This window comes from Culex quinquefasciatus, chromosome 3 (genome assembly GCF_015732765.1).
Source record: "Culex quinquefasciatus strain JHB chromosome 3, VPISU_Cqui_1.0_pri_paternal, whole genome shotgun sequence".
In the NCBI taxonomy this organism is placed as follows: domain Eukaryota; kingdom Metazoa; phylum Arthropoda; class Insecta; order Diptera; family Culicidae; genus Culex; species Culex quinquefasciatus.
The window spans coordinates 23,330,490-23,344,120 of record NC_051863.1 but is presented as its reverse complement, the minus strand read 5'-3'; the positions used below and the strand labels follow the sequence as shown (position 1 = coordinate 23,344,120).

The 13,631-nt window shown below is 34.5% G+C and overlaps 1 protein-coding gene and 1 long non-coding RNA gene across 4 annotated transcripts in view; both read right to left on the bottom strand.

The window, feature by feature from the left end:
- Positions 1-13,631, bottom strand: part of LOC6039322 (ataxin-2 homolog) — a 122,718-nt gene that overhangs the window by 59,357 nt on the left and 49,730 nt on the right. The window lies entirely within an intron of this gene.
- Positions 2,078-3,359, bottom strand: LOC119769755. 2 transcript variants are annotated; one of them, XR_005278511.1, is made up of 4 exons: positions 2,776-3,359; positions 2,636-2,710; positions 2,456-2,568; positions 2,078-2,379 (listed from the first exon to the last, which is right to left on the bottom strand). It is a non-coding gene; the product is annotated as an uncharacterized LOC119769755 (long non-coding RNA). The 2 variants fall into 2 exon arrangements; XR_005278510.1 differs by having other exon boundaries at positions 2,456-2,710.

Sequence of the window (13,631 nt, the reverse complement as noted above, 5' to 3'; positions counted from 1 at the left end):
ATCGATTTGGTGTCTTCGGCATTGCTATGGAAGGATACACTACACTACACAGGAAAATTCATGTTTTTTAAGTCTCACACAAAAAACCCACAATTTTCTGCTATTTTCTGATCTTTTCGAAAAAAAATATTTAAAAAATTGAATTAAGACTAACATTTCAAAAGGGCGTAATATTGAATGTTTGGCCCTTTTGGAAAGTTATGCTCGATTAAAAAATTTCACGAATGTTTCATATTTTGACATTGTAAATCGGACCATTGGTTGCTGATATATCGACACTAGAAAATGGTGTTTTTTGGGTGAGACTTAGAAAACATCAAAAACTGTAACTTAAAAACAGTGCACTTTATCAAAATTTCCCTAAAGTATTTTTTGATTGCAAATTCAATTTTACATCGAAAAATGAAATTGAAAAAAAATTGCGACCAATATTTCATTTTTTTGAAAAAAAAAATGTATTGATCCAAAAAATCATAACTCGGTCTAAAATTGTTTGCCCATTTTGAAATTTCTGAAAAGATGGCATTTGATGTCCACTAAAACATATCAGAAAACGAAAAAAAAAATAAAAATAGTGTTTTTTGCAAATCAAGTTTTAGTGACAAAAAGTGAAATAAAAAACCACAAAAAAATACTTTTTTTTTCATTGTTACAATAAGAGCGTCCAAAAAAAAAAATTTCCGTTTCCCGGGAAATTAAAAAAAAATCCCAAAATTCAAGCGGATTGTACATTTTCTTAACTTTTTGGAACTTATTTGTATTGGAATAAAATAAAGATTTTTGTTTGATTTAATTCAACTCAATTTAATGTTCTATTTAACTAACTAGCTCTTCTGAAAATTTCATCTCACGGATGTGTTATTTGTTGGTCAACAGAAATTATGATATTATGGAATGAAAATTAAAAATTACGTTTTGAAGAGCTCTTTAAGGAATAATTGGTGCTCTAATGGGTAACTATTTTTGAACAAAAAAAAATTTTTTTATAGATGAATTCGAATGTTTATGGAAAAAAAATCAAGTTTACAGCTTGGAGATATGTACTTTAATAAAATTAATTTTGATTTATGATTATTTGTCGTTTACGTCACATTGTGAAAAAATCTTATGTTTTACATGAAATGCAATTGATAAATATCGTTTTTGAGCGTGCAAAAAAAATATCCGAAATATATGCTTTCCCGTTTGTAATCATAGTATAGAAAATGTTTTATGCTAAAAACGCTTGTATACTAAGAATTTAGAAAATTCGTTAATTTTTGTTTACTAAAATGCAAATATCTCGGCTTTGCGTGAACGTAAATTGAATGTTAAAAAAGCAAAATCATCTCCCTAAAATTTCCTATAAGCTGAATGCATTAGTTTTGGCTGCAAATTTTGTTGGCTCGTTATGGGAAGTGATTTTTGAATTTTTTTTAGCTGAAAAATACATTTTTTTTTCTCTAAAACGCCCTGCCATGCCCAAACACAAGCTTTAATGGACTATGTCTGTACAGGATTTTTTTCAGGGGACATTAAACTATAACTTGAAGCTCAAGGCGACCAAATTTGAATAACTTTAGTATGATTGTTACGCGCATTTCTGAAAAATACTCTAAAAGTGCACTTTTTTCATTCAAGCTCCGCGCGCGATTTGTAAACCATTTTTGGGATTTTATTGTTATATGAAAACATTGTTCCTGACATCCTAATCTATCATTCTAGGGGTGAGCACCAAAGATTTTACAACATTTCATTTTTTTTTTGACGGCCTATTGGTGTTACATTATGCTAAGAAAGGATTCAATCTCAAATATGCTCAAAGAATACAAAAAACTATCATTAAAATTGCTGTTCAAATAATTTTGTTCCAAATTTTAATCAGAACGCTTGTCACTTCCTCATTTTTGAAGTACACATGAGACAAGAGCAAAAGAAATATTAAGAAGTTGCGTTGGTATTGGTCTCCCGTCCCCAATCCCCAAAGAAGCAAACCATCTTAAGGTCCGTTTCCAATGGAACCCAGTAACAAATCAAGCCCTCCCAAACCAATAAAACATTCAAATTTCACAAACAAGAAAAAGACAGAAAAGGGAGATTTGCGTTTACTTACATCTATTGCGATGATCTTACAACTAGGTGACGTCCTTATGAACTAGTTGGCGGGCCTAATCTAGGTGTGGGGCGTGTGTGTGTGTGACGTGTATCCCACGGCGGCTGCGGCTTCTTCGATGAACTGCCCGGGCAAAATCCGCGACGGTGACCAGTATTCCACACCGGTCATCCCCAGCGTTCCCCGCCGTATTACCGTAGCAGGACGCCAACCACGACACGTTCCACAGCATCACGGCTCCAGCCGACATGGTGAAATTAGAGTTGAATATGGATAGAATAGAAGGCCTGCCGGCACAGGGTGGCGTTAGTTACAGTCACTACTTCGCTAGTTCTTCACTCCGGTCATTTCAGGCCTGCTTACCGATCTCCTGTGTCGATTCAATCTACTCGACAAGCTCCATTGTAGTTACACACAGGCAGTAGTTGTTCTCCCTGCACATGCGGTGCAAACTGCGTTCGATGTTGCGACTATCACTACACATGTTTAAGCATAATTAAATATCGGTCAACTTCCACCTAACTAGGGCAAGATCAAGATTACCTGCCCACTGTGGCCTCGTGGCTGTTAAACACAGTGCCGCAGATCAAGTATTGGCCTTCTTAGGCCAGCCACGCTCTATCAAGATAGAAAATTAAGTTATAACAAAAGATCCACTAGCGACCACGCGGTCAACCACGTACACCAGTCAGACTCCTAATTTGCACACTTCTCCGGACGAGTCTCGTGGGCCTCCAGAACGAAGAACCGGTCTGCTTGACTTTCAACTGGTAACTGATGTCGATGTTAGTGCACCCCACGCCTATATCGGTTCGCAATCGGCTTCGGTAGCTCACTCTCTCCCGCGGGATTACACAGTCGCGTGATTGTAGAGATAACAGTTTCACGGTGGAGCACTGCGAGTATTAGTGTTGGCTACTAGTGTGGTTGTGCTAGAACCTCGATCGGCCTTCTGCTGTTGAGTTTCGTCCATTTGCACATGACACCCGTCTAATGTGCACTTGTTTCAACCCGGTAGGTGAGAGTGTAGTCGCTTCAGTCGTGGCGCGCGAAGGGGATTACGCGGATAAGAACACCCAACACTTGTCTATGGGTGATCTGACGACGATCGTGTATTGTGTGCGTGTTGTCGAGAGTAGTGGAGTATAAATTTATGATAAGACAAAGACAACTTCAATGTTTTATTAAATTTGGGATGTCTAGGGGAACACACCTATTTATTTTCTCGGACATAAAATCATCTGCTTGTCTGAGTTATGAGTGGCAGGTTACACGCTTTCCAATTAATTTCAAATTTCCCGAAAATTCCAGGGGTTTCCCAGGAAATTTGATGAAAAATTTCCGTTTCTTGAGATGTTTGACCCCGTAAAAGTCACAATGAATCTTTAAAAACAAAAAAAAATATTCCAGGTTTGATAAAAAGTGCTGTTTTTTCTTTGTTCCATCTTATTCTGATAAATACTTAACAACTCTATACTTTTATCGTTTTCTTCTTAAAGTTTCAGTATTTCAATTGTGTCATTGTGTTTCGTTTGACTTTTGTATTAAGTATCAGGCATATTCAAAAACCTCCTCAGCATCTTTTACTTATATTCTGTAGTTCTAGTTTTCAATAGTTTTTTTGATTTTCGTCGTTTTTCCAGTTAAATTGACAGTTTTTTAAAATTTAGTTAAAATATGTTCCAGAACAAATCATAAAACAGGGCAGGGCAAGAGCTTATTTTTAATGGATTGTTCATTCCATGAAATAACTGATTAACTTAAGTACAGACTTTCCGTCCATCTCCACCGAGTTGATGCAATACAGATGGGAAAAGAAAAATAAATGAACTTTCGATATCTATGACCGGCGGACGGTTGATGGGTGCAAAAGTGCATCGCCAACGGGGCATCATCGCTCGTTAATATTATCCCTCTTAGAGAGTGTCACATTTCACAGGCTGTAAGCTGTGTGGATAAACTTGCCTCATAATGATTCCACCACGGGGAAAGTGAGCTCAGTTTCAGTTTCCGGAATCGCAACTTGGGTTATTCAAGCTCAAGCAGCTACTGCATTATGGTAAGGAATTCTAATGTGACTGAAGTGAGAAAAGTCGTTAAAGTAATACCCAGAAAAGTAATCAACTCGTACGCCATTCATTCGTCTCTATCAGAGCAAAACAACAAAAAAAAAGAATCATAAACATTTAAAAAAAAACTGGTGGCCACATCGTGAGAGCATCCATCATCACATCCAGACGAATGTGGTTTGAGGTTTTGCCATAAAAAAAGCAAAAGCAAAAACAAAATCTATACGACCTCCAATTCGGCACGGTTTTTGGCGCGGTCAAGCGCGAGAGTTGCCAGGGGCATGGAGAAGATAAACTTGAAAGTAATCAGATTGGCGAATCGCCGCCAAAAATAAACATCTTTGTGAGTCATGTGAGGTTTGCTTTTTTCGAGATCAGCTGGACTTGGGTCGGGGCCATATGGTATTTATTTATTTATTTTTTTTTTGTTAAAAGGAGTTTTTTGTTAGATTGAGATTTTAGATAATTACAAAAGCGCCCTAAATGGCAAACTTAAGCTTCCTCAAGCACATAAATTTGTAACTGAATCTCATTTTCACAACTTTCCCACTAAGTGCATGTTAAGCTACACAAACCTGGAGTTCTCGATAATGAGTGCGCTTTTGATTTTAAAACCCATCGCGAGTAAATATCACCTCCTCGTTCAGAAAATTTTCTCTCACGCCGACGCTACTGGTCATTAAATTTAACGATAATCGAGAAAAAGTTAGCGAAAAGAAAAGCGAAACATGCCAAATACTTTGCAGCATCGATATAGGGAAGTAGGGGTATCACTTGAGATGTGGCAAAGATCGCCCCGCTAATCGGTTGTTGTCATTCCGGGAGCGATCGACAAAACATGACTTTTCAGGCGATTAGGAGATTCCGATTAAAGCGAGAATTTACCCTTTAGTGACAACGATTTAGCACTTAATACGGAAAAACGTAATAAAAAACAAATTTAATGCACATTTTGTTTAAAAATCCTGACAAGCCAATTTAGATTGTGTTGCTGAATTATTAAAATGATGAAATAAAAAATATAACTGTTAATACTCTTTAATTTTTTTAGAAAGTACTCTTTTGATAAATTTAAATGCGAACGTTTTAATTAAACTTTTTTCTCAAGAATATCAATCTTTTATTCAAATATTTTCACATTATACCGTATTTTTTTCGAAAATACTCATTTTTTTTTTAAATAACATATGGGTATCAAACTAGGCAAATTTTGTATGATATGTAGCATGCACAATTTGAATGTATGTATGAAACATGTAAATTTTCGCTTTGTTTAATACCCATATTGCAAATTTTGAAAATTTTATATTTTTTTTTTAAATACCGTATTTTGTGGATATTTTAGTATTTTACAAAAATATTTCAATAAAGTGAATGAAACATACAAAATTTTGCTTCGTTTGGTTAAGCAAAATAAGCAAATTATGAAAATTAGAGTATTTTCGAAAAAATACGGTATTCTGTTAACAATTTTGAGTACATGTCTGGAGTTTTTTTGAAAAGGTCCAATAAACCAAATTTTCAGTTTTTGCTTTTTGGGTGTTTTTTGATACCCCTGACTCAAGGCGGTTTCAAAAACACCCAAAAAGCAAAAACTCAAAATTTGGTTTATTAGACCTTTTCAAAAAATACTCCAGATGTTTAAACTTTGAGACTTACTAGATTTTCAAAAACTAAATTCTAGTGAAAGCATTGAAAATTTAACATGGTATGGTTGAATTAATCAATTTTAGAATGATTACAAAAATTAGTTATCGTTCAATATCGGCGATAAGATTATCGCCGATAGAATTATCTAAATAACGATAACGAAAGATAATCGTTATCGTCCCGACGCGAACTATTATCGTTATCGACGAAAATTTTATCGATTAACAACCTTGAAAAAATGTACTTTTTTAAATTATTTTGAACAAAAAGATAATTGTATAATTTATAGTTTTGAAAAACCCTTTTTTTGTAAAAGTTCCTTGAACATAAAAAATAGCACGAAGAAACATTGAATTTCTTTTATGAAAATGAAAAAAAAATAATCCAAGATGGCCGATCTATATGACGAATACAAAATCTATACGACGATTAAAAAATAATGGTGTAACAGGTAATGAACCACTAAAATTTGAATAAAATAAGGGTCGCAAAAATCGAATTTGATGTTGAAAATTTGCACAAGGGTTTGCGAACTTTTTTAAAAGGTATAAAACACATTGAAAATATCAATACACAGCAAAATTTAAAATATCAGCAGTATACTAAGAACAAATATGTGATTTTACCAGTGTAAAGTTACATATTTTATGTGTAAATCCAATTTTACCACTAAAATTATGGGAAAATTCTAGAACAAGGTAAGAAACTTTACTTTTTTAGGTTATTTAACCTCAATAAATAAAAATTAAAAAAAATATTTTGAGACTGGAAAAAAAATCTTACACATCTCGTTCTGAATTTGTGATGGTGTATTGGTGTTGGTTTTTATGTGTAGGTAGTCGTGTAGTGTGAGTGCGAAAATGAGAATGAGAGAGTGTGGTTGGTTGAATCTTTACTGTCACTTGAATGGATCATGGTTTTTTCGTTGTGGCAAGGTTGGTTTAAAACTTGCATACAACATTTTACTTTAATGTGCACTTGTAAAATAAATGATCATGTTTTAATCAAAAGCAGATGATATAATTAAATTTCAATGCTAAAATTATTCAACACAAATTTTCTATCAATATTTATTCAATTTTGTGCGAAAATTGAGACGCTTTTTATTAGCCAAAATGAATGACAAATGGAACACTTGAGCAAAAAATAATTAAATAGTTTTCAAAATGATTCATTAATGTATGAAGAATGGTGTGATTGTGTTGTTGTTACAATAGTTCAAATTTTCAGCCATTCAGGGAAAAAAATCTACAATTGATTCACAAAACTAGGCGTATCTCGTTCGAATCTGATAGGTCATTGAACCGGAATGCTTGTTCTTTCACTCGCTGCAATTGCATTTTCCGCCATTCAAAATAAGAGTTATTAGAATTAATCAATAATTAATGTTAAAGTACTTAACACTGCACGCGTCACAGTTATTGAATTTAACACTTGCGAATTCTCGACTTATTTATTTTCTAGATTATTTTGTATTTATAACTTCATCTTTGCGTTAACTAAAAAAATGAATCGTTTTGGATTAAATGATGATTTTTTAGGCGCATGGATCATATCTTTCCACAGCCGGCTGTCTAAGATTAGATCTCAAACAAATATTCGCGCCGGGATAAAAATATAAAATACACTGAAATAATAATAACACGCCCTCGGCAACAGCATCCGACTGCTTGCTTTGAGAATAAATTTTCAACCCTGTTAAAATAATAAAACCCCACTCAATCTAACCGGGAATTGTCTCAACAGCAGCATCCGATTGCTTGCCTTGAGAATAAAAATCTAACAGTTAACTTCATTTATGCCAATGGTCGTATCGCTTGCTTAGGGCGAATCCCAGACTTTTACCCATCACAACTACCAACTCCACGCGACACTTACACATCCTTGTTGTTTAAATTCGATTAAATTTGATCACACGCTCAGTTTGATCGAGTTCCACAATAAGGTTGGGAAAAAGAGCCTGCAGTTTCGCTACCTTTTTCTAAGTAAGTTCAGCATCAACACTTCCCGTGCTCCTAATCCTTATTCCTCTCCCGGTGTATGGTGGAGATGGGAGCGGCCAGCAATGGATGGCTTTCATGGTGCTACATGTCCTGTACTGGTAGAATTGGTTTTAATTCCCACTAATCAATTCCTAAGCAACCTGGGCTGGACAATTATCACACATACATGACGAAATCCAGTCTGCAACCCGCTAAGATCACCATCTCCATGCGAATGCGAATGGAAAAAAATTCTTACACATAAAAATGACCAAAATTTACTCTGGGCATGTGTCACCTAATGATACAAAATATTTCAAGAAAATAAAAAATAAATAAAAAAAATTGATTCAATTTTTAAAACTATTGCTCATTGCCTTAAACCTGCGCCACCTAAAGGGCCAACATGCACCACCGAGTTGGGAAAAATATCATCACGGAAGTGGTTCTGTTGAGTTGAATATCTTCAACCTGGAGTCAAAGTGGACGAGGACGAGGTTCGGCGACAACAACCACAAACAAGACTAATCACTTAAGCTACCTGAATTAAGTTCCCCCCCGAAGAGTCGAGTCGTGCCCCACGATGTCCAAACACGAATTTCTCGTAGCGGCCGTGTGTGTCAGAATTTGTGGTCGCACCACGACGACGATCGCGACATGCTTGATGAACGGTAATCGGTGCTCAGAAAAGGCAAAAAAGCGGGGCTTCCGTCCGCTGTCGTCGTCGTCGTGAGGAAGTACAACACAAAAGTCACGGTCAAAGAACTTGACAGTCGACGGCGGTGTGGTCGACCGGTCTTTGTCTCTTCTTGCTGATGGTGATGATCCCTTGGACGAGCGACTAATTTAGGTAATAAAAGCGGCGATCCACTTTGTGGTGCGATGACATTTTCGAAGAACTGATTTGAGCTGATGCGATTCCGTTGATGACCTGCCGTCACAGACGGACAGAGGTGACATTTTTGGGCTGTGTCGTGAGGTGTAGATTTTATCACCTGAGAAGCTACCTTTAAAGGTCAAAGTCACGACACTTATCACGATCGTGACAAAGACGACGCGATTTGGACGGGTGAACTCGTCAAAGCTTGATCAAGCAAGGTGATATAAATTGAACCAAACACGCAATAAAATGCCAAAATCAGCAAACAACTGCTCCACGCTCGTCAAAACACCGATTTCCTGTCAATTTGTATGCACGCACATGTGCAACACCACAACAAACGCCCACCACATTTCCAAATGGGCGGGGGCCCAACAATTATTACTGCAACAGCACACGAACCAGCCGCGAATTTCGCATCTTTTCATTTGCAAATGAGTTCACCACCAAAGAGTTGGTTTGGTACAGATTGTGTATATTCACCAGGCACTGTCTACAGATGTGGCTGGTTGGCAGAGAGAGGGGTTTTTGTAAACAGTAGCGCAGCCACAGCACTTTTGTTTTTTTTTCTTTTTTTATTTCAATTAAAAATTAAACCAATACTCATTTTTTTGTAATTGAGTCCTAAAATGAAGCATAGATTGCTGATATTATTGTTTACAGCGTTAAAGTTTATTTTTCTGAGTACAATGACCCTTTGTACGAGCACAAAGAGTTTAAAATGGATTTTTAAATCGATTTTGAAAAATTAACCTCGCGGTCCTTCTTGACAGAAAAGCTCCTACTTGACAGCTCGTTCCAAGGGGACCATAGTTGATCCATCGAAAAAATGTTGTCTTGTCAAAAAAAAATTTTGCATTAAAATGAAAAAAAGTGATCAGAAATGGTTTTTTATCGTGTTTTTTACCGCTGTACATAAAAATTGACATAGGGCTTTAGTACCCAATTCTCAGCGTTTTCCAAAAATATTTGTCTTCCTATTTTTTTTTATTCAAATAAAAAGGTTGTCCACACAGTAAAAAGAATCTTTGTAAAATTGCATGCAAAAGCATGCACATCACCTTTGTGAGCAAAAGCATGTAATATTGTATGAGAAAACGTGTACATAAAAAGCATGTACCGAAGAAAAAATCAAGTCTACTCACCCCAAAAATAACATCAATCCGGCGAGAGTCATATTCAGATTACCAAGTACGCGCCCCAACCCGCTCGGCTATCTCGCCGCTGTGAAAATGGTCGAGTCAATGCCAAAGTAACAGTAGGTTTTCCGTACTTCGGTACATGCTTTTTGTGTACACGTTTTCAAGATTATACAGACACGGCCTTTGAGGAAAATGGCATCCCTCTGCACGGCTTTTTCGTGGGGATCAGACCCGACCAGTTGAGGTTATGTGAATTCAGACCATTTTTTAAACTGCTTGTAAGTTTTGATAGGTAAGTCAGATCTTGAAAATTCTTACTTCACCTAAAAGGTCTTCTCATATGCTTTCTAAAAATATATAACATGTGAGGGTTTCATGAAAAAAACCACCCTTTTTACCAAAATTTTAATTTAATATGAACAGTTTTTTTAACATTACTTTTTTAAATACATGATAAAACTGCATGAATTTAAATAGCAACTTAGGGGACGTTAACACGGATCGATTAAAACCATTCCGGCATACAGCCAAACACACAGGCATTTGCTCAGCTGGTGATTCTGAGTCGATACGTACAAATGAAGGTAGGTCTAGGAGGTCTAATTAAAAAGTTCATTTTCCGAGTGATTTTATAGTCTTTCCTCAGTAAGGTGAGGAAGGCAAAAATGGGCACAAGGAGAAAATTCCACGGTTTTTGTTTTTTTATGAACAAAATCATAATCTCAAAAAAAATTTTTTTTTGAATTTTTGGTTAAGTCTATGCAAATTAAAATTACTTTATTCATTTTTTGATAAGGTGTAATTTCAAATAACTGTAATTTTTAGGTGATTTAAAAAACATATATATTTAGCTTGTTGAAATTTAAAAATACTCCATGAAGCAAAAGCATCCCTAAATAAAATATTTTCGAAAAACTAAGAAATTTGCCTATAATTTTTTTTGGCTTTGTCCATCGGAATGCGGGTAGTGAAAACCAGGGCTGTGGAGTCGGAGTCGGAGTCGGAGCCGGAGTCGGTGGAGTCGGGTCTTTTTGGGGACCTGGAGTCGGAGTCGGAGTCGGAGTCGTCAAAACTCGAACAGCTGGAGTCGGAGTCGGAGCCGGAGTCGGCTAAATTTTATGAGCTAGAGTCGGAGTCGGAGTCGGAGCCGAAGATTTCTGATAACCCGGAGTCGGAATCGGAGCCGGAGTTATCTTAAATTTAACAAAAAATATGTTTTTTTTATTGTTCAGTATTTCCTATATAACAGCTTAATTTACGAAACAACTTATATTTTTAATTGATTTATCAGATGCCATTATGTATTTGAAGCTTTTTATTGTGTTTGAAAAGCTGTAATTGTGTTATTACACTATAATCACTAAATGATAACCTCTTACCCAAGTATGTAGTATCATAATTCATAAAATAATAAAAAAATATTGGTTATGTAGTCAGACTATATTTATGTTCCCTTTCAATTCAAATTTGACCAAACTTCATCCAGTTATTTCTGAAAAAGTACACACAAAGTCACAAAAAATTACGAGGTACATAAAAAGATTGTAAATAGAGTCACTGGCAGTTTAACTTTTGTAACAAATAATCAACGATAATAACAATCTCCTACTTGGAACTCAACATGCGCATTTTGTTTATAGCTGAGTACAAGAAAATCAAAATGTTGCATTTAAAATAATTTAAACTAACAAAAAATGTCAAAAGAAGTAGCAACAAATTTGAAATAATCATTGATTGTTGATGTTGATGTTGATTTTAGGTAAACTATTTTTATATCGTTGCAAATTATCGTTGAAAAAATCTCAAGAATTCAGTACAAAAATGTATAGAACAAAACAAAATGTATAGAACAAAATATAGGATTTTAATTTATTTTTCAAATATTATGAATAAAAAACACAGAATCAAAATATTATCAACTGGTACGAATTTTCTCATACTGTATGTCTTACGCCAATATGACGGAAGGTGATAATCATTGCAAATCAATGTACCTTAAAAAATGAAATATTTGTGACCTAGAAAATATTTTACTTGTGGATATTGGTTTTTTATTATATTTTAAGTTTTTTTCATATATTTTGATGGAGGCGCAAGATCATTCATAAAGCTTCGTTTTAATTGAAGATTCACGAAGTATCGTGCACCTCCTTTTTAAACTATATAAAATTTTAAAATTAAAATAAATTAAAAATTTCCAGGTTAAAATATTTTCCATGTCACAGATATTTGAAAAGGACATCTTAAGCGTCTTTTCCACGAAGAAATTGTTTAGATACATTGGTTTGCAATAATAATCTCCTTCAGCCATGGCGTGATGTCCATGTACGTCTTAACAAAAAAAAAAAAAAAAAAAACAAAAAAAAGTTTCGTTTAAAATTGTCATTTAAAAAACAAAGTGCCTATCTCTGTGCTTCTTACAAATGTCAGCCTGAAAGTGAGCAAATTGAATTTTTATGTTCAATAGATCATTAAGGCCAGATTTCTTTTAGTTATTCATTCAAAAATAACAATTTAATATTTAAATTTTTTAGCTTTGAAAAAAAAATATTTTCAAATTTGAGGTTAAGCAAGTAAATCCAAATTTACTTACAAAACTGTTCTTCTCAAAATGCCTCTAAAACTGAAGATATTTTTTGATTTCTGTTTCCATAACGTATAAAACTTGTAACCTTGAAACTTTTTTCCGTTTATTTACTTTACTTTACTTTTACTTAACTTATTTTTCTTGAAAAAAACATGACGCTTAGAGAGTATTTAAATAATCCTATTTATCAATGTTTTAAAAATAATTAACTAATAATAGTTAACTAACTTTTGAAACATTTAAAAACATGTGGAGTCGGAGTCGGAGTCGGAGGCAACCATTTGTTGAAAGCTGGAGTCGGAGTCGGAGTCGGCTAGAGTTGGTAGGCCGGAGTCGGAGTTGGAGTCGGAGCCAACCATTTGTTCAAAGCCGGAGCCGGAGTCGGAGTCGGAGTCAGCTAATCTGAGAAAGCCGGAGTCTGAGTCGGAGTCGGAGTCGTTTGAAATATGACCCGACTCCGCAGCCCTGGTGAAAACTATTTGTTGAAAAAAAAAGTTTTTTCTCAGGGTTTTTTTAATCTTTCAACATGCTGAAAAAACGGAAACAATTGATTCGATTTGCAATGATTTAAAAGAAAATTTTATAAAATTTTCTGCTTTTTTCATTAAAAATTATTTTTTTGCCAAGTATTTGAAAATTTTAATGAAGTGTTTTAAGCCCATTTAAAATATCTTAATCTTAATCTTAATCTTAATAACGAAATTAGAAAAAAAAAAATGGAAGAACAAAAAAATCAACAAAATTTATCTTTTTTCACATTGGAAATCAAATTTTCAGTTCCAAAGACATCGATTATCAAAAAACAAGGGCTAATTAGGCAACACTGAGTATCTCTTGAGTAGTTCGCAACTTTGCCCAATTTTTTCACGATTTTAAAACTTTTATTTTGAATTTTATTGGGGTTTTTATAATCAGCATACCTGTAAGTTTAAAAATGTTACTAGGACATAGTGTGTGATGGTGCAAAATCTGGTTTAGGAAAAATGATTTTTTTCAGAATTTTTTTTTTGAAGGTATCGAAAATCTGGACTAAAAAATATTGAACTTTTAATATAACTATTTTTAGGCATAAACTTTCATTTTTTTTAGGTTTTTGAGTTTATAAAAGTAATGGCAATGAATGAAAGAAAAGCATCTCTAAAAAAATGAAAAGCTGAATTTTACAAACTCAAAAAGAATTGGAATCGATGAAAATTGAATTTTTCTAAGTTTCACCTGATAAGCCTGTA